The sequence below is a fragment of the Nilaparvata lugens genome, chromosome 11, assembly GCF_014356525.2.
Source record: "Nilaparvata lugens isolate BPH chromosome 11, ASM1435652v1, whole genome shotgun sequence".
In the NCBI taxonomy this organism is placed as follows: domain Eukaryota; kingdom Metazoa; phylum Arthropoda; class Insecta; order Hemiptera; family Delphacidae; genus Nilaparvata; species Nilaparvata lugens.
Window position 1 is genome coordinate 41,971,194 of NC_052514.1, and position 25,200 is coordinate 41,996,393.

A 25,200-nucleotide genomic window follows, 5' to 3' on the forward strand; every position below is an offset into this window, starting at 1 on the left:
CCCTTTAGATTCATTTTTTTGATAAGAAATTATTGAACAACCAACTACTTTGAAAGAGATGGCTGTTAAGGGTCTTTAACATCCTTGAGGGATGAAAAGATAAGATCTGTTTAGTGTGTTATATGGGGTTTGCTTGAGCATAAGTGGTCAATGCTTTTAAAACTGTTAGAATTACTTTTGACTTGAATTAAATTATTATAGATGTATAGAGTTGGTACTGTCAGTACTTGGAATTTTACTAAACTGTCTCTGCATGTTTCTATCATTATAACGTAGATCTCACCATTCTTCTATCAAAATTCGAAAACAGAACAGTTGTGGGCTAGGCCTGTTTGTTTTCTCCAAACATGTATATGATTTGTGCATCAAAGAATGTATCAACATGAATCATAGTGATACATTAATAATCAATAATCGATCATCAAATCAACAGAAATTTATCAATAAACAAACATATCAAATGAGATATTCGATAAATCCAAGTCATCGGATGGGCACGTTCATTTGTCGGTCACAGCTGAAGTATGACAGTCGTAGGGCCAATTGACGGCTAAGATGATATATTCAGACGAATTTACACTATGGACAGAAATATTGCGGAATTCCTCCATATTAAGGTGCATTACTGCATTGAAACTCAAGTTCGGCTAAAAATATATTTTGTGGAACTCACAATATCGTTTTTATTTGACCTAAATATTCAGACGACTCCACCACCAGTCAGGGACTCCCCACCATGAGAGCCATAGGAATATTATCATTAAACATTTCAAATTAATGCTACTACATACTTCTTCATAAGCTCACCCAACTCACAAAGCGGTAAAAGAATTCTCATCGATTCTCAACACCTCACATTAAAACTAATGTTTTACAGGTAGTACGGTATTCTAGGTGCTCACAAACGCAGATCCACAATTTGCAAAGAATTTGAAATCTCTCCACTTGCAACGGAATCCAAGCACAGAATAAAAGCGTGCCCATACCTACTATAATAATAGCACTTAACTGGTATATTGAATAGCACTTAAGTGCTGCAGAATTGCACACACTAAGTGATTCCGATCGCATATATCCAGCTGTGCTGAATATTCAACAAATGCCGTTGCAGTATGCAGTAAACTGACGCTCAAGATACCTTCAATTGGATCCAGAATATTTGGAATTACAACAGACCACTTCTGCACTCTATTGGACTGTGACTGTTAATAAAATGTAAGAATTTACGTTTGCCATGTGATTATATGGTGTGTCTGTAGTATATGATTGTGGTAGGAGCTACGAAATAAAATGTTAAGTGGATAGAAAACAAGGAGAAAATAATAACTGTTAACTACTATTACTGTGACTACTGTTTCCAATTCATGTTAACTACTATTTATTTCCAGAAGTCGAAAATGTAATGAAGGTGATTTACAATCAATGATTGCGTAATTGGGACGGAATCCAAAGAAGCCTAATATTTCAGGGCTACACAGAGGATAACAAACAATATTTTTAGCGAGGGGTACATAGAAGACAGAAGTCAGCTGATATGATGAAAAAGATATCATTTTTGTCATAGTCATTCAATTTCAGCTGTTTTACATCCATGAAATCAAGCCGGTAAACAGCTGATTGTAGAACAGATAAATATAAATGATTCTCATTGCAGCATACTATACTGTTATAAAATCATGTTTTCTTTAAGGTGCATACAGATATACGCGCCGCCAACATGAGCAATTCAATTTTTAATCAGCTGATGCCAAGCTTTTTATATATGTATCTCACCGTTTCTGTGAAAATACAGATATAGTCAGCTGATTAAAAGTGAATTGCTCATGTTCGCGGCGCGTATATCTGTACCCACCTTTATAGTCGAGTATGTTTCCTGAAGTTAGGTCCACGTTATAATGGCAGTGTACGATTATCAATAGTGTTGCTATCCTTGTCTATTGTGCAACAAAGCAGATAGCGCTATCTATTTCACGCTTTGCTCTGTTGCCAGATTGTTTTTAAACAATGTAGAAAATAATATAATTAACAAAATATTCAATCTTAATTATGAAAATTATTTATGAAACCATTAAAAAATATAATGTATTGCTTGATAAAATATAATTGATCATTTTAAACGAGAATTAACAGTTAATATTACATCAATAAACCGGTATCAGTTACCCTCCATAGAGGGCATTGACAAGACAGAAGTTCGGCAACGTTTATCTTCCATATTTCTTCATTGCCATTATAACGTGGACTTCACTAAAGTTCTGAATTTGGAACAGCAAAACTGGTACAAAAACCACCTTTTAGCGCTCCAGGTGCTATATTCAAAACAAAGGGGGGGGGAGATTTTTTATATTGTTTTATCAATTTAAACAGTAACCCATGTGAATGAAGTGATTCCATGATAATTCAGTTATATTTATATTTTCAATATTTGTCAATTTCATGTTAGTTGCTAAAAGTAGTAGTCCTGGTGAGAACTACTTATCTTGATAATTCAACTCTTCATTTTTCAGAAAAGAATGCTTATTAGTCTTCTCAGACTAGATTGCAATGTATGAGAAAATCTATCTTTAATAGATGAAAACAGGTTCAAGTGATAGTCAATTTTTCCCCAAATGATTTTCCAAATCATGACATGAATATAATTTATCATAGATATCCAAATTGATTCAAATCAATATTTTTATATCAATAAATAAAATGTAACTCCTCACTTTCCAAATAAGCTGTTTATCTATAAAATAGAATATTATAGTACACTTCAAAATTATATAACAAGAATATAAATTGTTTTATTATTTTAGCAATTTTGAAGGGTACTATAACTCTATTTTATAAAAAATAATAGAAAGTAGCCAAGAATTCATAGATTTTAAAAAGTTTTTTATCATTCTACAGGAATTAAGGGTGTTTGGTACACCTTTTTATTTTTATTTAAATTGGATAATCTTTTCCAATATAATCGTTGAGATCATTATAAGAGTGAGAAAAAGTAGCAAGTGAAATTTTTAAGTAGTCTAATAAGCGAGTTATGGGTTTTTGAAGTGCTAAACTCCGTTTTCTTCCCAGATCATAAACGGTTCCGATGTTTTTTTTAATTCATTCAGAATATCATAGGCTTTGTTCTAATATGCGTTTTTTCGCGATTAATGCCAACATAAACAAGTTATCGAATTCACAAAAATGTTACTTTCTTTTTTATGAACGATATGGGGAATTAAATTTTTGGTTTGGAAAGATACATTTTTTCAATTTTTAAGAAAAGTTCTAATTATATTGTCGAAACCGTTTATGATCTGGAAAGAAAACGGAATCTTGAAAGTTAGCCCATCAACAACCCATAACTCGCTTATTGGACTACTTAGAAATCTCAGTTGCCACTTTTTCTCCCTCTTATAATGATCTTAACAGTTATATTGAAGAAGATTATCCAATTCAAATAATAAAAAAAGTGTACCAAACAGCCTTAAGACGTGACTTCCAATGAGACATCTAACACTGATCTATACTGCTTTCTCAAGCTATAGTGAGGTCCACGTTATAATGACAGTATTTGATCAACTTTGGTTTTGCTATCCTTGTCTATCATTCGACAAAGCCGGAAAGGACTATCCTTTTCTAGGTTCACAACGATGCCAATTATGTTTTCGACAGTGTAGAAATAAAATTAATTACTGCAGACAATCGGCATCACTATTTTTCTATCTTTATCCACTGCCATTATAACGTGGACCTCACTATGGACAGGTAGATACCCTACATCAATACATAATGATGATGGTGTGATAATACATTATGTATAATGATTGTGTGATAATACATGATGGGTTGACATTTTAATGTGAGTACTTTAATGTTCATGCTTACAGTAATGTTTACACAGCACATATACACATACACACACATACACACATACACACACATACACACACATACACACACATACACACACATACACACACATACACACACATACACACACATACACACACATACACACACATACACACACATACCACAGTGTATTCATTCATGTGTGGTACATCCATAAACCATAAATACTTTACATGAACAGAGTTTGATGCTGTAGATTAGGTCACATAAAATTATCGGCGCAGTTTTATCTGTCGCTCTAATAACTGGTGTTACCTACTACTTTTACTATACCTGTACCTATTACTATAGCGATGTCCACGTTATAATGGCAGTGTGTGATTTGCAATGGTGTTGCTATCCTTGTCTATCATTCAATAATTTATTTATTTATTGTTTTTCGACATTGTTTCGAATATATCACGATACAAAACTGTTAGGTTCTTAATTTCAATTTCAATTTATTGGAAAAAAAGATACATTGTAGTGAATCAGTGTGGATGCGACAGGCACACTGCCCAAAACCGTACTCCACACAAAATAATAAAGAATAATAAGAGAACAAAAACAACTTATACAGAAATTAAACAAGCTTCAGAATTACATGATAAATCGTAAAATAGAATACTAATTATTTATATCATCATAGGCTATTCGTATTGTACAATATGAATAATTTTAATTAAAATAAGAATAGAAAGAATAAGTTCAATATGAATGATAAAAAAAGAGTTGACTAATCGAACTGAACAAAATTAAAAAGAAAATAGAGAAGAAGTAAGATAAAGACATATATTTAGAGATAGATAGCAGAAGAAGAGAGGAGAGATTGATTGATTGATTGAGTACTTTATTTATGTAGATTACAATATATACTGGCTTATACACTTATATACAATAGCTTACAATACAGCAAAGTTATAGATGGATTTACATAATATAGACTAAGAAAATAACTATTGAACTGTATATGATATGAAAAAGCAATTTGTAATATAATAACTATAGATAATAATCATATTGTTATGCATCTACATAAATTGGCGGAGCTTTGGACATATCAATGTCCATTCTTTGGGAAGAATATTAAAAATATCCTCCCCACTAACTCTCTACCAAAGAGAGAGAGAGAGTGCTTAAAGTTAAGAATTGACAAAAGAATCAATATTAAAGTAATATAGCATGATTCAATAAAGGCATTCAAAGACGGATTCAAGAGATCGATATAACGAGATACTGTGTTGGAAAGTCTCATTGATCGATTGATTGGTGAGTTATAATCCTGCAACGTTCGAGATCTTGGTATAAAAAATGAAAAATACCTCCCACGAGAAACAGTCGGCACATAGAAGCCCAATCTTTCCAGGTGGAAAGGATGCTGTGTAAGACCATTAACTACTTTATATAAATGTATTCTTAAGATGGCTTGGAGATTACAATATTCAATAAAGCAGATGGCGCTATCTCTTTCACGCTTTGCGATGTTGCCACATCGTTTATCAATAATGTAGAAATTCAACTAATTGACAAAATATTCAACCTCAATCATGAAAATTTATCATTACATCTTTAAAAAATTTATTTTTTTGACAAATAAAATATGATTAACTATTTTCAACAAAAGTGAACAGTTAAATTGATCAGATATACCAGTATCAGCTGTTTGGGTGGCAAGGCTGAGATCTGGCAACCCTTTACTCTTATCTTCCTACACTGCCATTATAACCTCTGAACCTCACTATAACCTATAACCTATTACTAGGCCTATACTGTTACCGGCAAAAATATAACCACTCCGGATATTACAGAACTTTCCTTCTTCGTCAATGTTCATGAGTGTGTGCAAGATTCAAGCTCCATCACACACATGAAGTAAGGTCGACGTTATAATGGCAAAGTATTTGATTAATATATTGGTGTTGCTATCATTGTCTATCATTCGACAAAGCAGATAGCACTATCCTTTTCCAGCTCTGCAAAGTTGCCAGATCGTTTTTAACGAGCTGGAAATGTAATAACTTGGATAAACAAAGTATTCGATTCCAATAATAAAGATGCATTATCAAATTAACTTAGATTAACAAAGAATTCAATTTCAATCATATAAATTAAAATTCTTTGTAAAGTGATTATTAATTTTTTTTCGATTGGGGAGCAATTTTGAGATTCTCCAGTATGCTCCCATATTGTTGTAAATAAATTATGGAATCATGGAAAATATATTACCTCGACGAATATATAAAATCAAATCAACTTTTATTCAATGATATCGCTTACATGACAAATTCCTTTATACAATTATAATACAGATCATCGAATACAATAGAATAATATATAGAATATATATATAAACATATATATATATAGAATAATATAATCGATTATTTTAAACAAGTATGATGAGTTCAAATTAAATCAGATACACCGGAATCAGCTATTCTTCATAAAACAAGTCAGGAAATCAGCAACGCTGCTTCCATATCTTTCTCCACTGTCATAAAACATTATTATAATATAACAATGTCTATTTTCATTTCTTATTTACGCCACTCGCTTAGAGTCAGCAAGAAGAAGGAGAAGGAAGTGGAAGAATCAGGGGGAAGAGGTGGGAGAGGAAGAAGAGGAGTAGGATGAGAAGAAGGAGGGGAGAAAGAACGAGAGATAAAAGTAATAAGAAAACAAAGATATTGTCAAATTTCACTAAAAATTTATTGAATTTATTAATAATTTCTCATTATGGAGAGATTTCACAACATCACCATCAATTCCACTAAAGAAATAAAAGGTCGAAGAGTAGGGGAAGGAGGGGGACGATTAGGAGGAGGAGGAGGAGGAGGAGGAGGAGGAGGAGAAGAAGAAACCCACACACCTAGAGAACTGAGATAAGGCACTAGCCAAAAGCAGCTTATCTTAGCACGTGTACAATGATCTTTGGCAAGGAAAAAAATTGTAGGGAATTTTTCGGTTGTTATATAAATTGGTAGCTGAGAGTGGTTATCTCCACGGCATGAACAGTGATTATTATTTACAGAATGGAGCATCTGATAACATCAGTAACTCACCGTGTGCCAGAGAGGTGTTCCCAATGTCTTCTTTCTTATTCTTCTTTTCCTTCTTCTTCTTCTTCTTCTTCTTCTTCTTCTTCTTCTTCTTCTTCTTCTTCTTCTTCTCCTTCTTCATCCTCCTCTTTTTTTCTCCTTATTCTGCGTCCTTCTCACCTTCTCCTTCTTCCTCCTCTTCTACTCTTTTCTCTTATTCATCATTATATAATTATTTTCTTTTCCTATTCTATTCCCAATATCACAAAAATATTATTGTTCCCTACACCTGGCCCATCTTCATTTTTCCCCTATCTCTGAATATTCATTGGTTCCCTTCTCAATAACATCTTACTCATTTTTCTATTCTCCACACCGTTCTTTTCTCCCCCTTCGCCTCCTTTTCAGATTGCACTTTCAATCCTCATTTTTTTGTCACATTATACCTCAACTGTTTAGTCTCTCTTGTTTTATGTCTTTTCGGTCTCAAAATTTTTAAGTTTTTTCAAAGTTTGATATCCTCTGATTAATTGTGATTGATTTAATTCAATTGAGAAGTATTTTTTTTTCAATTTGAAAATGATTTTTGTCTGTTTTGAGTTGTGGATTAAGTGTGTAGATGAAGAATGTAAAGTGACTCATAACCTAGCTACATTTGGACTGTTGTATGAATTAGAATTGGAACTTTTTTGAGCGTATAAGCCTGTGGCACTTTACTGTAAGTTGTGTAATTCTGAATGATTAAATAATGCCAAATGAACGATCAAATAAATAGATAAATAAATAAGTAAATAAATAAGTAAATAAATAAATGGATAACTTAATAAATAAATTATATTAAAATATTAATAAATATCCATTTAAAACTTTTGCCCTACTTGGCTCTAACCTTGATTCACCTTCATTCTTGTTCTAATAAACCCTTCTGACAAATTCTTTCTTCTTTCTCGTCTCTACTCATTACTTTCACTTTCTCACTTTTTTCCTCCTTTCCTACTCTCACTTACTTTCTTTTTCTCTCATTACTCTTCTTCCTCACTTACTTACTCTATTTATTACTTACTTACTTTATTTTTATTACTTTCTTCATTACTTCCTCTTCTTCCTTCTCACTTCTCTTTTCCCATATTCCATTTCATTCCCATTCTCATCCTTTCCTTCTATGTGTCCAAATTCTAAACCGAGATCAAGTAGCGATTAGTGTGGCACGTTAAGCACTCCCCGAAATCTGAACCAAGATTTAAAATCCTCTCGGATTCCAAAATAAAATCAGAAAGCTCTAAAAACCTTCACGCTTGAACCCTAAATTTCAACATGTTGTGCCTGAACTGTGCTGGGTTACAGCCCGTATTTAAGTCCAGTTTATTAATGACTCCTATTCAAGTTTCCAAATAGCCGGCTTCGGTTTGTAATGTATACTCTTGATTGAAGATTAGAGGTTTTATTATATTACACCAAAAAAAGGAACTTTTCCCACTGGATCCTCTTACGCAATAGTTATTTGTGCAACTAGTGCGCAAAGTGACAGTTTGCTGCATCGAAAGAAACGTTTACCGGAATGGTTTCTTGAGTGCAGCAAACGAACTTTGCGCACGTATTTCACATTAAATTTTTCCTACAGTTACCATTGAATATGAAAAGTGGGTAATTATGGGTAAAATTGCCTGAATAATGTATGTGTGTTTGAATGGCGGGGGGCAGCTGTGTGGTGTGTGCTGTGGTGGCACTGTGCTGTCGTTGTCCTCCATTATAATATCTACTTAATAATTAGCGCGTTGTGCTTCGTTGCACCTCTGCTCACTATAGCAGCCACAGCAGTCACTGTTACCAACTTAATTTTGATTTTGCTGCACTGGTGCTCCATATAACCTACTAACTATTTTGCGTTGTCATGCTGCAAATCTGGAGTACGCAAAGTACTCACTTTGCGCACTAGTGCGGAAAAGTGATTCTTTGCAGCCTGCAATCAGTGCACAAATGGTCACTTTTCAGGGTATCTGTAGGAAAAATGCTATTTCATCATGAGAGAATAGTGATAGACGAGTTTCAATAAAATAATCACTATCACATTACTCCATTTCTTTCAACAGAACAAAGTTATCTATAAGTACAAATAATCAATTTTGGATTCCACTACAAATATTAAAATAAAATTTCACCACAAACATTAAATTAAAAAATCTGGTGTGGCGCACTCACACCACTTCCCTTGCCGTTATGAGAATTGATCATCTGACGCTAGTGTTCCCACGCATCTCAAGTCTATTATTCAAAGATTTAAGCCAGCTGGTGACAGGGCAATAACGCTGAAGACATAAGAGATCTGCTATCTCTTCATAGTGAATCATTAGATAGAATCAACAGTTGCCAACAGTTTGCAATTGGATAATCACATTTTCTCGAATTTTGAGCTTATTTTCAATTCTAGGTGACAATGTTACTGAACATTAGTTGTAGAGATTCTCATGCTAAATCGTTTCCACTCGAAATTTTCTGTATAAATTGTATCTGAAGACTGATAATAATTGAGAATCCAAAATCAAACTTTGCATAGATGGGGCGGAGCTCCTGAAAGTTTTACAGATATGGGACTTGTGGCAGTTGATGGAGCTTATCGATGACTATTTCAGGTATAACTTTAATCAAAATCGTTGAAGCCATTTTCGAGAAAATCGCGAAATACCCTGTTTTTGACAACATTTTTGCCATTTTAGCCTCCATCTTGAATCTCATTTGATCGAAATTGTTCGTGTCGGATCCTTATATTGTAAGGACCTTACGTTCCAAATTCAAAGTCATTCCGTTAATTGGGAGATGAGATATCGTGTACACAGTTGCACATACACTCATACACACACATACTTACACACACACACACACACACACACACACCACACACCACACACACACACACACACACACACACACACACACCACACACACCAACACACACACACACACACATACACACACACACACACACAACACACACACACACACACACACACACTTTTTTGGTCTCAGGGGACCTTGAAACGTATAGAAATTTAGAAATTTAGAAATTGGGGTACCTTAATTTTTTTCGGAATTGCTCGGAAAAAATGGATTGCTATGTGATGTTATATGAAAGTAATGTTTCTCAGTGCCGATTGCACAAAAACCGGTTAAGTTTTGATCGTAATCAATTCCATGAGAACCAATCAGAAAAGCCGCGGTCTACGTTAGGAAGGCAGTATTTTAGTACCATTGATGTTGTCATGCTTGTACTATACGAATATATCTACAATATAATGAAGGAAAGAATCGGCTTATACATGTGAATGATAGGAAATTCACGAATGACGCATCATCAAGTCTGAAGTACTGGACTGATAACCTTGAAATTTGGCATATGGAAGAATAGAATAGAATAGTTATTTGTGCAACTAGTGCGCAAAGTGACAGTTTGCTGCACCGAAAGAAACGTTTACGCCCGAGCCGTAGGCGAGGGCGGAATGGTTTCTTGAGTGCAGCAGAGGAACTTTGCGCACGTATTTCACATTAAGTTTTTCCTACAGTTACCATTGAATTTGAAAAGTGGATAATTATGGGTAAAATGCCTGTAATGCATCAAATGTTTTTCTGTGTAATTTTATTATTGATAAAAACCTTAATTTATTGTCAAATTGAATAAAAGTTGTCCTTGGTTATAATATCTAATACTAATAATTAGCTCGTTGTGCTTGGTTGCACCTCTGCTCACTATAGCAGCCACAGCAGTCACTGTTACCAACTTCATTTTGTTTGCTGCACTGTTGCTCCATATAACCTACTAAGATTTTGCGTTGCCATGTTGCAAATCTGGAGTGCAGAAAAAATTTTTCCCGCACTAGAGCGGAAAAGTGATTCTTTGCGTTCTGTAATCAGTGCAGCAATGGCCACTTTTCAACGTAACTGTAGGAAATAGAATTTATTTGTAATCAGGGCCATGCCCTATATACAAAGAGTTGAGTACATAGTATTTGTTTGACACATATAATTAGGCTCTTATTATTTCGAAATTGAGTCCAAGTGTCTGTTTAGCCTGTGTTACTTAAAATTTATGACCCAATTCTAACAGCTTCTACACAAAAACTATATAAATTATTCATTTTTACAACAGTTAAATTTGACAAAAGAACCATAACTTTATCTGAATCCATTTCAATATTCCTAATAAGTTTGCCAATGTAACAATTTCTTGCATCATTATACATGGGGCATATCAGTAAGAAATGTTGTACCGTTTCGTCGGTTCTAAGATTGCAGATTGGACAGAGCTCCCTGCAGTTAATCCAAGTACCCTTCCCCTCAAGAATTAAGTAAAAGCATGTGTCACTGGCTAGTCTCAGTTGGGAAACACAGCGGATTTCTGAAAAAGCCAACTTGAAATTCAGTTGTTCACCTAATAGAAAATTTGGGTTTAAAAATGTGTACCTGGGTGATGAATGAGAATCGAGGGCCATGCTAACATCTAAATTGAATAAGTTCTCGCTATGCTTATCTACCAAATAAGTATAAAACATTTTTAGAGTATTCAGTTCTATCCCCTGATCGGTCCACAGGTTGTTCGCTGAGGCATATGGATTCATAATTCATAGAGTATTGTTATAGGCCGATTTCAAGATTCTAGCACAGTTTTTAATCAGACTTTTGCGGAGAACGGGTTACCTACTAGTCATTTAATGAAGCATACAGCGTTCTCCTTTTTCAAGATTCACAACGTAGTCTGATTGGATTTTTTAACAATGTGGAAATACAATAAATTTCAATATCAAATATGAATATCAATATTATTTAATCATAAAAAATACATATTTTTGATCGTATCAATCAATTAATTTGTTAAATTTGGCTGGATGTTTTTCAGGTTTAACTGTTTTTCTAAAAATTTGAAGTTTTCTAAATTTTTCCTGTCCGGGCAAAGACGTCAAATGAAGCCCTCAGGTTAGTCAATGATGATTTAAAACTATTTTTATAATCAAGAAGATCTTACAATAGGTAGATTGGAAATCTAGTAGATTGTAAATCAATTTAATTCTTTCATAATACTATTTCCCAGAATAGAGATTTTGTTCTACACATCTTTATTGTCCGACCTACCCAGTTCAAGTCGGATAATCGAGACTCTACTATATTTTCGTGCATATTACTTAATAGTAGCGAAACAAAAAAAATCATTTCCATCTTCTCTTTCATAAGCACACCGTTTAAATTCCTACTTGATGGACTAAATCCAGTCAGGAAAATTAAGGACTTTTAACATTCCTGATCAACTAGATTCTACCACCCAGCAAAATTGCAGCTAAACGCTTCAAAATATGTTTTCAATCAGTTTGTAGAGATCGATTAATAACTTCAAAACCTGACCACAATCATTCGAATGAGATTTTAAACATAATCAACCCGAATGAAAGCAGATGAAAACAGTTAACATCAACATATAATCGTTATAAAATAACAATTCCAGCAAACAAGCTGCCCGAAGTCCAGTAGCAGGTTGAACATTGCCATTTTAATTATTATTTCTGTGTTGGACAGCACATTAATTTGAAATCTTGTTGAGAGTGATTCGACTGTTTTCAATCGGCTTGTGCCTGCAGACATTTTATCGTTAACTTTTATGAGGTACATCATTGTGGAATGATGATGAAAAAAATTGTTAGTCTTTTATAGTAGTCTCACCAGAGGTGTGAATGGTTTCTTCCACTTTAATAAGATTCCTACTAATTATTATTTTCTTGTTGCTCATTCTTGTACAAGTTTTTTCAGGTGTTGTATTTTTCTATCAACCTCATGTTCTGATTATTTTGTAGTTTCTCACTCCACCTCCACCTCCTTCTCCTTCACCACCCCCTCTTCCTCCTCTCCTCCTCTTTCTCATTCTAATCCTCCTCCTCCTCCTCCTCCTCCTCCTACTCCTCCTCCTCCTCTTCCTTCTCCTCATCCTCTTCACAATCTTCTTCTTCTTCTTCTTCTTCTTCTTCTTCTTCTTCTTCTTCTTCTTTTTCTTCTTCTTCTTCTTCTTCTTCTTCTTCTTCTCTTCTTCTTCTTCTTCTTCTTCTTCTTCTTCTTCTTCTTCTTCTTCTTCTTCTTCTTCGGCTTCTTCTTCTTCTCTCCCTTCTGATCCTCCTCCTCCTCCTCCTCCTCAGAATCCTCCTCCTCAGAATCCTCCTCCTCCTATCCCTTTACCGTTCCCCTACTCTTTACCCCCCTACACCTACTCTTCACCATCATCCTATTCTTTACCCACCACCTCCTCTTTACCATCCTCCTCCTTCGCCACCACCATCTCCACCACTTCCATCTCCTCCACCTCATCATCCTGCTCCTCCACCTCCTCCTCTTCCTCTTCCTCATCCTTCTCCACCAACACTTCTTCTTCATTCCCAGACCACACAACTCGATTAAACAGCCAACGCCTTTTTCCCCTGTGTTGATTTACAACTCAGCAATTTGTAAAAAATTATTAACAATGTTGTAGAATGTTTGATGGATTCTAATCCTTGTTCAATTTTATTGAATTCTTGTTTGATCGACTCCAATCAACATAGGCTACTAACAGACTATCAACACGTACGCAAATTAAGAGCAATATATGTTGATTGTTAGTAACATTCAAGCTTTTGATTCCCATTTAACTTATAAGAGTTTTTAATATTTTTTTCTCAAGATTTGCTCTCATCCCATTCCACGGCTCCTCGATTTCTGAAGCAGCGATCGATTACTGGACACTGATGTTTATTCATTTATTTCTACGTGGATACAATAACAAATCATATAAATATGATTGGGAAGGAACAACAGGCAGGGCCCAAAACTATTCCAGAGTTTAAGAGTTGGTTTGGCACATATCAATATCAGTGAACATGCAAGGTACAGTGAACATTAAAACATTAAAAAGCCTATGAGTTCTAATGTTCCAATATTAATCACATTTGATCGAAATTGTTCGTTTCGGATCCTTATATTGAAAGGACGCTACGTTCAAAATTTTAAGTCATTCCGTTAATTGGGAGATGAGATATCGTGTACATAGACGCACATACACTCATACACACACACACACACACACACCACACACACACACACACACACACACACACACACACACACACACACACACACACACACACACACACACACACACACACACACACACAGCTATTTTCAATCAAGTAGGATTCATAAAAATTTCTACATTCAAAAATTGATATGCGAGTAACTAGACTTACTGGAAAACGTGCTTCTTATATTCTTGACAATCCAAACAAGTTCTGGTACGCGAAAGAACCCGAAAAAGAAAATGGTTCATCATTGAAAAATAGTTCATTATTGAGAATAGTTAATCATATTTCCAATCGATGAGGATTGAAGCTATTATAGATTTCTCAATACCAGGTAGATCAATAATCTTTTTCCCCACAACCTCTTACAAAAGACAGTCGTTTGAAAGAATAATCTATATCATTTTCTCATAATGAACAAGGCTACTGTGAATGATAGATTATTTTGTAGTCTATATCTAGTAGACTTTAGTCTCTGTAGTCTATCTCTAGAGTCTAGAGCTCTAGACCTACATGAGTTGCGACTTTGAGTTATTTATCTAAAATGAGAAATTGAAATAGAACGACAAACGGAAACCATATTTTCCCTGGCGGACGCAAATACGAACTGCAAATCTCCAAAGCTTATTAGCTTCCCACGACAAACATTACTCAACATAACTCGCCCATTCCTCTCTATACTTATAAAAGGCTAAGCCCGACAGACTGAAATCACACCACAGCCCAAACTACTGAGCCTAAAAACTTGAAATTTTGCACGATTGTTTATGGTAGCCTGAAAACATCCACTAAGAAAGGATTTTCAGAATTTGCCCCCCTGAGGGAGCTAGGGCCCCCCCAAAATTTTGTACTTTTTAACCGCTCATTGCACAGCAAAGTCATGAGGACTTTCGTTCAGCTACGAAAAAAAATTAGATCTATGCAGAAAAATTTCGATCAGGAGCACAGGGGGGTCCAGGAGAGGGCATTTTTCGAAAATTTTGAAGTAAAATCACACTACAGCTCAAACTAATTGTCCTACAGACTTGAAACTTTGCACAAATATTCTTCAAACATGCTAGACGCGCACTAAGACGGATTTTGAGATATATTGCCTCTAAGGGTTTCAAAGGATGAAAAGGATCCTATTAAGTAAGGTTATGAACATGGTAAGGTGAGTGCCATATGGAAATGAAATAGTTTATTTATTGACATGTGATATTCTAACATATGTTGCAATCATTGGAAATAACAAAATAATATGATAGAAATTCAAAAAAGAACATCTGTTCTGTTATTGCTTTCTACCTGATTCCACTCAACCTCAATAATATTGTTCTGATAATTGATAAATATGTTTAATATTATTATTAGTAATAAAGTATTGTTTTGATAATCAATATTTTTTCACAAACTCTGTATAATAATATGGCGAATGTGAAACAGCTGCATCGAAGAAATTATGTCAACACATATGTTTAGGAGAACCATAGTTTTGAACTTCATTTTCCTGATGCAATGTATATAGGCCCAATGTATGGACTATTAATTTTTTAGCTAGAACCGTTTTTGAGACTGCTAAATAAACGTCACAGTTTTATCAATGCTGTATCGACAATACAAAAACGCATGCAGTTAATATGTCTTTAAATAAAGGTGTTGACATTCACATGAATTATTATTCTCTACCATTTTTATTTTATTACAATTTCAAAATTATTCGAACCATGATAGAATTATTGACTCACTGTAGAGTCAGTCAAAATTTTAATATTGAAATGAGGGTATTTTGGCAAGCTGAACAAAAATAAGATCCTATTCACCTTTTCGATATTTCCTCAAATGAAAAATGAGTTTTGTGGGTTGTCAAAACTCCCCCTGAAAGGGAAACTATTCAACTTATCCTATCGTTTAGTGAATTAACATGATTTCTGCGTTGAATAACATGTATCTTGCCACAAGAATTGAACTTTCTAAATGGAGGTAGAATGATAAGGTTGACAACTTTTAGTTCTGTTGTTTTAACATTTTTTTTAAATAACTTTCAAAAAGTTCATGTAGTACCTACTATTGTGTTCGAGAAACTTCTGGGGCTATCATAGTTTCACAACTATTCTGTTCCACACTCCTATCTCTTGCAGTCGTTAACCATATCTATAATAAAATAAAGAGTTGGCTTATACATGTACGGGATAGGAAAATTATGTTTGACGCATTATCACGTCTGAACTACTGGACTAATCAACTTGAAATTTTGCATATAGGCTAGATTCTTAATTTCCAAGGATGGTTATAGGCCTATTTTCAATTCTTCAAAATTTCATTACGTCAAGTTTTCAGATTATCAATTTTGAAAATAGATCCTTGCGAAGCACGGGTTCCTGCTAGTTCAATATATTGTTCCCTCCATTGTTTTCTTCAACTTCTCTTATACTTCTACTTCTCCTTCGTTTTCTTTTATTGCTCTTCTTCCTTCTCACTTTATATTTTCCTCATTTCTATACATTTTAAGTCTGTATTCTTGTATATACGGAGTAGGAGAATGAAGAGTAGGAAGAGGAGGTGAAGAAGAAGGAGAATGAGATGGAGAAGAAGAAGAAGAAGATGATGATGATGATGAAGAGGAATGTGGTGGAGAGCAGGAGAAGAAGAAGATTGATGACAAGACGAAGGAGTAAAAGAAGGAGGACAAGACGAAGTAGTAGTAGTATAGTAGTAAAGAAGAAGAATAATAAGAAGAAGAAGAAGAAGAGAAGAAGAAGAAGAAGAAGAAGAAGAAGGAAGAAGAAGAAGACGAAGAAGAAGAAGAAGAAGAAGAAGAAGAGAAGAAGAAGAAGAAGCAGAAGAAGAAGAAGAAGAAGAAGAAAGAAGAAGAAAAAGAAGGAGAGGAAGAAAAATATTAGAGTAAGAAAAAGAAAGCTATTAGGGGTAAGATAGATAGAGATGAAACCATTCAAAACATTTTTATAATAAAATGCCAAAAATATCAAATAAGCAACCTTACAGCATACTATCAGGAATAGAAATAATTCTCTACAAATTATAGATGGAGAATTACGGATTGTAAGGTTCAACGTATTGAGGAAAACTATGCACAATGTCAGGGTTTAGCTTGCAGATTTCTATTTTCCATAGAAATTGGACATCACCCTTCAATAATTCTCACCCAGCTTCATAATGCATTCAGAATGCAGGCAGAGGTGGCAAAACATTAGCTATTATTGCTGCCAACGGCTATCAGCTAGTGAAAAACATTATCAGCTAATTTATCATGCAAACCGCGGAGATGATCACTCTCATTGATCATTATCCAATTAACACAGACTCATTGAGAAGCCAGCCGCTAGCTTACGACCAACAATTGCAATGTAGGCCAATACCAAGGTTAGTATCTATATATATAAAAGCGAAATGGCACTCACTCACTGACTGACTGACTCACTCACTCACTCACTCACTCACTCGCATAACTAAAAATCTACCGACCAAAAATGTTCAAATTTGGTAGGTATGTTCATTTGCCCTTTAGAGGCGCACTAAGAAATCTTTTGGCAATATTTCAACTCTAAGGGTTTTTTTTAGGGTTTAAAGTTCGTCTTTTAGCATGTATATTCTTCTTCTCCCATCTCTTAATTAGAATTGAAATTTCCATATCATATGTTACTATAGAACTATAATCTAGATAGAGTACCTCTTCGAAACAATTGTTAACTGGCAACTAAATTAATAATTTTGTCAGGTTGGCATTAAGTTGATTGATTTTGTTAGGTTGGCACCAAGTTGAAGATTTAAATGCATTTATCGCGGAAAAATGATTGGGCACTGCTACTTCAATCCTGGGAATATTATATTACTAGCCGTCAGGCTCGCTTCGCTCGCCATATATGTTTAGCCAGACGTTTAGTCTGGACCCCCGACTGGATTGTCCTAATATAATATGATAAAAATGAAAAAATGCAGGCGAGCGAAGCGAGCCTGCTGATCTCATTCTTGGACGATCCAGTCGGGGGTCCAGGCTAGACGGATATGGCGAGCGAAGCGAGCCTGATGGCTAGTATAGTATATACTATTCTTGGGCCTATACTACCAACGTGTAATAAGGTCGTGATCTCTATTCACAGACGTTATAGGCCATCTCATCCAATTACAAATTATATTCCTGCTTGTAACGCTTCTTCTTCTTCTTCTTCTTCATCATCCCCCCTCCCCAATCTTCGTCTTCCTCTTCTTCCCCACCATCTTCTTCTTGTTTTTCCTCTCCCTCTACGATTTGGTAGGGAGTTAGTGGGACGGATACTTCGAATCATTTTTTAAATTTAAAAATGATATTTGTGTGTTTTGAATTGTAAATTGAGTGTGCAATTGAAGAATGTTAAGTGACACATAACCTAGCTACATTTGGACTGTTGTATAAATTAGAATTGGAACCGTTTTGGGCTTATAAGCCTGTGCTACTTTTCTGTAAGTTGTGTATAAAAAATAAATATTCTTTCCGAAGAATGGACATTGATAATCCATTGATAGTCCAAAGCTCCGCCAATTTATGGAGATGCATAACAATATTATCTATTTTATCTGTAGTTATTACAAATTGCTTTTTTTCATATCATATACAGCTCAATAATTATTTTCTTAATTTTATATTTTGTAAATTCATCTATGATTTTGCTGTATTGTAAGCTATTGTATATAAGTGTATAAGCCAGTATATATTGTAATCTACATAAATAAAGTACTCAAACATTCAATCAATCAATCAATCTTCTTCTTCTTCTTCTTCTTCTTCTTCTTCTTCTATTTCAACACTCAGTGAAGAAGAATGATAATGATTGTATAATTGATCCAGCACCTGGTGCTATCTAGTGGCCAAATGCGAAAACAGTCACTCGAAGTGTCGACAAATCAGGAGTGAGTAGGGGGAGTTTGGAGGCGTGTACTAGGAGAGTCAAAATATGGAGCTGGCTTGCGATTGGTCTATTATTCCCCAATTTTTCATTCTCTCAACAATTTTCTTGTTCCTTTTTCAACATTTTCTGATTTCTTTCCATTTCGTGACACCAGATTTTGTCTGCTTCTTTCGCTTCAATACATTGTCATACCATTTTTATCTCTTCATTTATTATATTAAGCTGCGTACACATATTCGCGCTTCCAACCCGCACCGAGCACGCTCCTCCCTCGTACCGCCCTCGTACCGCCATCGTACCACCATCGAACCACAGTCGCTCCGCCTACGCACCCATCATGAACGTTACGGAAGATGTCAGATCTTCTCGCGTTCCCGGTCGAACCACTCTTGCTCCCCGGTCGATCATCAATCGCTCTGCTGGAGTGACGTTCGGTTGCGGAGCAGAGCGAAAGTCTGTATGCACCTTTAGGCTATCCTTCCCCCACCCACAATCATTATCAATCATGGATAATGATTGTTCTTAATTTCATCCTTGACTTCTATGCTGTGCTTTACTTTTACCTTCCTCTCTTCTCTCTCTCTGTCTTTATACTTTTTCTTCTCAATCTCATCTTTCACTCCCGCATTGTCTCCTTCTATCCATTTTACTTCCTCTCACTTCCTTCCTGTTCTCTTGTTTCCATTCTTTCTGTTGTCATCCATTCCGTTCCCTTCTATCTATTCTTTTTCCTCGTCTCACATATCTCTTTGTTCATTCTCTCTCAATTTCATCCTTCGCCTCACTTTATCTTCCTCCATCCATTCTTTTTCCTTTTCTCCCATTCCCTCTTCCTTCCATCACTCTCAATCACATCCTTGGCCTCACTTTGTCTTCTTCTATCCTCTTCTCCCTCTTCATCCATTCCCTTCTATTTTTTCCCAATCTTTCTTCTTCTTCGTCTACTTTTCCCACTCTTCTCCTCTTTCTCTCTCCTCTTGATGCATATCAATATAATTATTATCTATAGTTAATATAATATTACAAATTGCTTTTTCATATCATATACAGTTCAATAATTATTTTCTTAGTCTATATATGTGAATAATTCATCTATATTTTGCTGTATTGTAAGCTATTGTTATAAGTGTATAAGCCGTATATATTGTAATCTACATAAATAAAGTACTCAATCAATCAATCAATTATTTATCCTCTTCTCCCATTCCCTTTTCTGTCCTTCACTCTCAATCACATCCTTGGCCTCACTTTGTCTTCTTCTATCTCTTCTCCCTCTTAATCCATTCCCTTTTATTTTTCTCAATCTTTCTTCTTCTTCGTCAACTTTTCCCACACTTCTCCTCTTTTTCTCTCCTTTTTCATTCTACTTCTATTTTCTACTTCTCCTCTTCTCATGCAATTCACAAATTTGCATCCTTGTACAGGCAGGCACATATCCACATCCGTGTGAATGTATGTGCATAGGTTTGGTGGGAAAGTACAGAATATTCCAACGTGAGAATTGGCACAATCTTCCCTGGTTTCAGCAGCAAAACAATACTATTGCCCAGTGAAGGGTCAACTATCACTTACAATATTGACCTCTGTTACTTTCACTGCAAAAACAATTATTTGAAACAGTCACGAGGTAATTTAATTGGTTCTCCAATAGTATTGGATAGGCTCCATGATTTGCGAGCTGTATTCCAGTATCAGACCCCAACTAAACGAGCGTAATTCAGCATACTTCTACAGAGTGCATGGCATCTTACGAGGTGCGTCTATTACGCTCGTATAGTTTTACTCATAAGAGACAATGGTACTGTGCCAGTTAGGCTATTAACAGTTCAACTGGAATCCAGAGAATTAAATACACAATGTGTATTAGTTGAATGTCATTTTACTAAACAGAACAATCGATAACTTTTGGGTGAAAAAACTAGGATAACGATAATAATATGATATTGTTATTTTTATATTCGGTGGAAACGTTTATTGATTCTCCACCTTCCTTCTGCAAAAACTCATACATGGTTTATGAAGCATTTATGAAGGTTATGGTCGTTTATGAAGGTTATAGAAGGATTATTATTGCCATATGAACAAATTATAAACATCACAGAAACACCTTATCAGAGCTAGTAGACTTCTTTTTCAAGAATTCCAGGTGCTTACAGTGAGGCAAACATATGTTAAGAGAATCATATTCATTAAAAAGAATAGTGACACATTCAACTTAAGGAATAATCCATGTAATTTGCGTCCCTCCAATCCATTACAATTTGATATTGACTCTACCAGCTTAAGTGTATGTAGACGTCAGTTTGAATATCAGTGTTACTTGTTTATAAATAAAGTCCCAACTAAATTCATTATTTATAGAATTAAAAAATCCTCAATGAAGCTCATACTGGATTGAATTAGGATAAATGTTTATTTTGAATTATCTATATCCATTATGTAGTGTTTCATTCTAGTGTTATAAATTAAGAAAAATATTTGTCATGACTTCTTTGAATTGGTCTTTTTGAGTTTGTCATTTGCTTGTGATTTTATTACTTTGTCTTATCGTTGTAAATATTAAGGTGTGACCTGGTTTCCATAATTTTATTTATTCTAGTGGTTTGAATAAGCTTTTTTTCTTTCTATTGACATGTTTGCTGTACCTAGTTGTTCGAACTCACTGCCGGCGCACAAGTTTTCTTTGCCGGTAGTGCCATTTTGTAAGTTAGAATATTCATTTTATCAATCTGTATCATTTTATGGCAAATGAATGAATTTGAATTTGAATATAGAGGACAACTGATGATGTATGAATAGGTTTACTTCCAAGGGCCGGTTTCCGAGCTCATCAGGACTCAGTTAAGTTCTAGACTTTAAACAGCTGGAGTCAGAAAATTGGCTATCCGAAACGGGGCGTAGTCGCAGTCAATGTTTGATTTAAATTTCAAAAAACTAGAAAATTGAACACAAAGAAAATAAAAAGAGAATAGTGTCAAGTTTCAGCCATTTTATATTATTTAGAAATGTTTCATTTCGTCAAGGAAAACGTTTCCAATTATAGAAATAAGAGAATAAAGATTATAATAAAAACTGCGACTACACCCCGTTTCAGAAAGCCAATTTTCTGACTCCAGCTGTTCAAAGTTCAAAACTTAGCTAAGTCCCGAGCTCGGAAACCGGCCCTAGTGTTTTATCAGAACCACCTCTGATACAAGGCCCCGGCCTACGATATTGCAACGTCGCAGTGTAGGCCTAGAATCTAATACATGATTGGTGAAAAAGATCAACTGGTATTTTCCAAAATCTCTTTCACCAATCATGTATTACATTCTAGGCCAGCGACGTTGCAATATCGTACGCCGGGGCCTTGTATTAGAGGTGGCTATGGTTTTATGCTCTAGAATTCGTGTTTAGTGCTTTGCTAGTTTGGTCTACCCCAGCCAGAGAAAACTAGAAGAATAGATTTGAAAGGATACGAAAATAATTGAAACTCATAGAATATTGTTCATTCTACGACTCAGCCTTTAAATATAGCCGGGAACCTCAAACATGGTCATATGGTCATATTTTTTCTCGGTTCATATAAAATTGAAGTTTTGTGTGCATTGAATGTCTTATTTATGTGATCGACTCGGTGAATCAGACCGTGAATTGATACGAATCAATGATTTCCCTCACCGGTCGTAAATCTGAGTCATAACAATGCTCTGAACAGAAGAGAGAGATGGAGACTGTGTGGGAGAAGCGAGAGAAATGACTGATAGAAACTATTGTAGTACGAATGATTGGAGAACAGGTTTTGATGGTTTCGTAGAAGGGTGTTCTCATTTAAAAATTCCAGAATATTGGTTTTGATTTCAAAAAAGATCAATAGAATATTTTTTGATAGATATAGCATGATAGCATATAGCATAGATATATTATTCAAATAAAACGTTTAAGGAAGCTCTCAAGCCTATTGTAACATAGGGCAACATGAGGTATTGGTTTTCCCAACTAACGTACAGTACTTGGGACACACAATAAGCTCCGGTTGACGTTTGGGGTTCTTTGAACTTTTGGATCCTTGAATCCGTCCCTCTGAACATAGCATAACAATTGTAACATACATAAATAAAGAACTCCAATCTAAAAGCCTGTGTGCACATTGAGATCCGAGTTGAAGCGGCAAGGGGAAAATAGAGTTTATCTATTCATCTATATCCTTCTATTATCCTTCTATAATCATAGACCGCATGTGACTGTTGACAGCTTTTGTGTGCACTCACATGTCGATTTTTAAAACTACCAGTGATTATTCGAAACTTTCACGATAGTGACTGGGATTGGCGTAAGTGAAACCAATAGATTGAAAATGTTGTTCAATCTTAGTCTATGGTAGGTAGAATATTCATAGCTTTTGAATTACATTTATTACTATTACAAACTGTTATATTTTGGTTCAAAACTATTTCAACCTCTCAAGAAAACAATATTGATTGACAATCAGAATGAAATTTTCAAAACTATCTGTGAACTATCTGCACCGGTTACCTGCTAGTATTAGGCCTACTCAGAAAGTAATATGATTTGTTATGAAACTATTTCTATGAAAGTTCAACAACGAAGATCACTCAAGCTCTATCATGATGAGAGAAGTATTATAATATATACCCATTCAGCTTCGGGCGAGGAAAGATTGAAAACCACGACAAGTATGATGCATAGCCTTACACATTTTCGATTTGTGTTAGAATATGTGGGCTAGAATAAACATGTTTGCGTAATATGCTGAACACAAATAGCTGGCAGCTACGGCTGGCTTATAACAAAGTCAATTTACTCAAACGTCATAAAAGTGTATGAGCAATTTATCCTCTTGACAAGATCAGGTTAGGTGTTCGTTAGGTTAGGTTAGGTGTTGGGTGTTGGTTGTAACACGTCTGGGCGTCTCGTGTTTTGCGAGAAAAACGTTCAATTTCGTGTAAGAGCTTATGAGGGGCTTCGCGATCTGACAAGATAGACGGAGAGATCGAAGAGGGGAAGATGAGAGAGAGAGTGAACACATTATGAGGGTGAGGAGAATGATGTTGGAGAAGAGTCAGAGAGAGAAAGAGTGAGTGAGAGAGAGTGAGTGGGAGAGAGAGTGGGAGAGAGGGGGTGAGAGAGAGTGAGAGAGACGTTATTCTTTAATATTGTTACTAGGCTTGTCGCCTATGGTAGCATAAGACAGACAGAGAGAGAGTGAGAGTGAGTTGATTGATTGATTGATGATTGAGTACTTTATTTATGTAGATTACAATATATACTGGCTTATACACTTATATACAATAGCTTACAATACAGAAAAATTATAGATGAATTTACATAAGATTAAGAAAATAATTATTGAACTGTATATGATATGAAAAAGTAATTTGTAATATAATAACTATAGATAATTATATTGTTATGCATCTACATAAATTGGCGGAGCTTTGGGCATATCAATGTCCATTCTTCGGAAAGAATATTAAAAATATCCTCCCCACTAACTCTCTACCAAAAAAAAATTCTTTTTGGGAAAGAGAGAGAGAGAGAGTGAGTGAGAGATAGTGACTAAGATTCCTTTACTCACATGTGTTTAACAAAGGAAAATTCAACTTCCGTTCCAGCGTTGAAAATAATCACCAGTAGGAGTAAAATAACATATTATTATTTTATTATTATCCACCAGCCGTCAGGCTCGCTTTGCTCGCTATATCCGTCTAGTAAGGGGGCTCCGCCTCCTGGACCCCCAACTGGATCGTCCAAATATGAGATCAGCGGGCTCGCTTCGCTCGCCTGCATTTTTCATTTGAGCATGCTTCATTCCATCAGAAAGTCAAAGCTGAGAAAGCGCAAGAGAACGCTGGAAAAACGCAGATTTTGGGCGTATCTTTGGCGTTATTTGAAATTCCTTCCAACAAAACATTATTGCACCCTAGCTTAGCTTCTGTACTGAATTTGAACATTTTCTGTTCATTTGTTCTCGATAAATCTGAGAAAAAGCAAAAAAAAAGAAACGCTTGAAAAACGCTAATTTTAGGCGTATATTTGACGTTAATGTAAAATCCTTGTAACACAACATTATTACACCCCAGCTAAGCTTCTGTACTAAATTTGAACATTTTCTGTTCATATTTTGTTCTCGATAAAGCTGAGAAAACACTGGATAAACGTTAATTTTGGGCGTATCTTTGACGTTATTCTAAATTTCTTCCAACACAACATTATAACACCCTAGCTGAGCCCTTGTACTGAATTTGAAAATTTTTTGTTCATTTGTTCTCGATAAAGTTGAGAAAACGCTGGAAAAACGCAGATTTTGGGCGTATCTTTGGA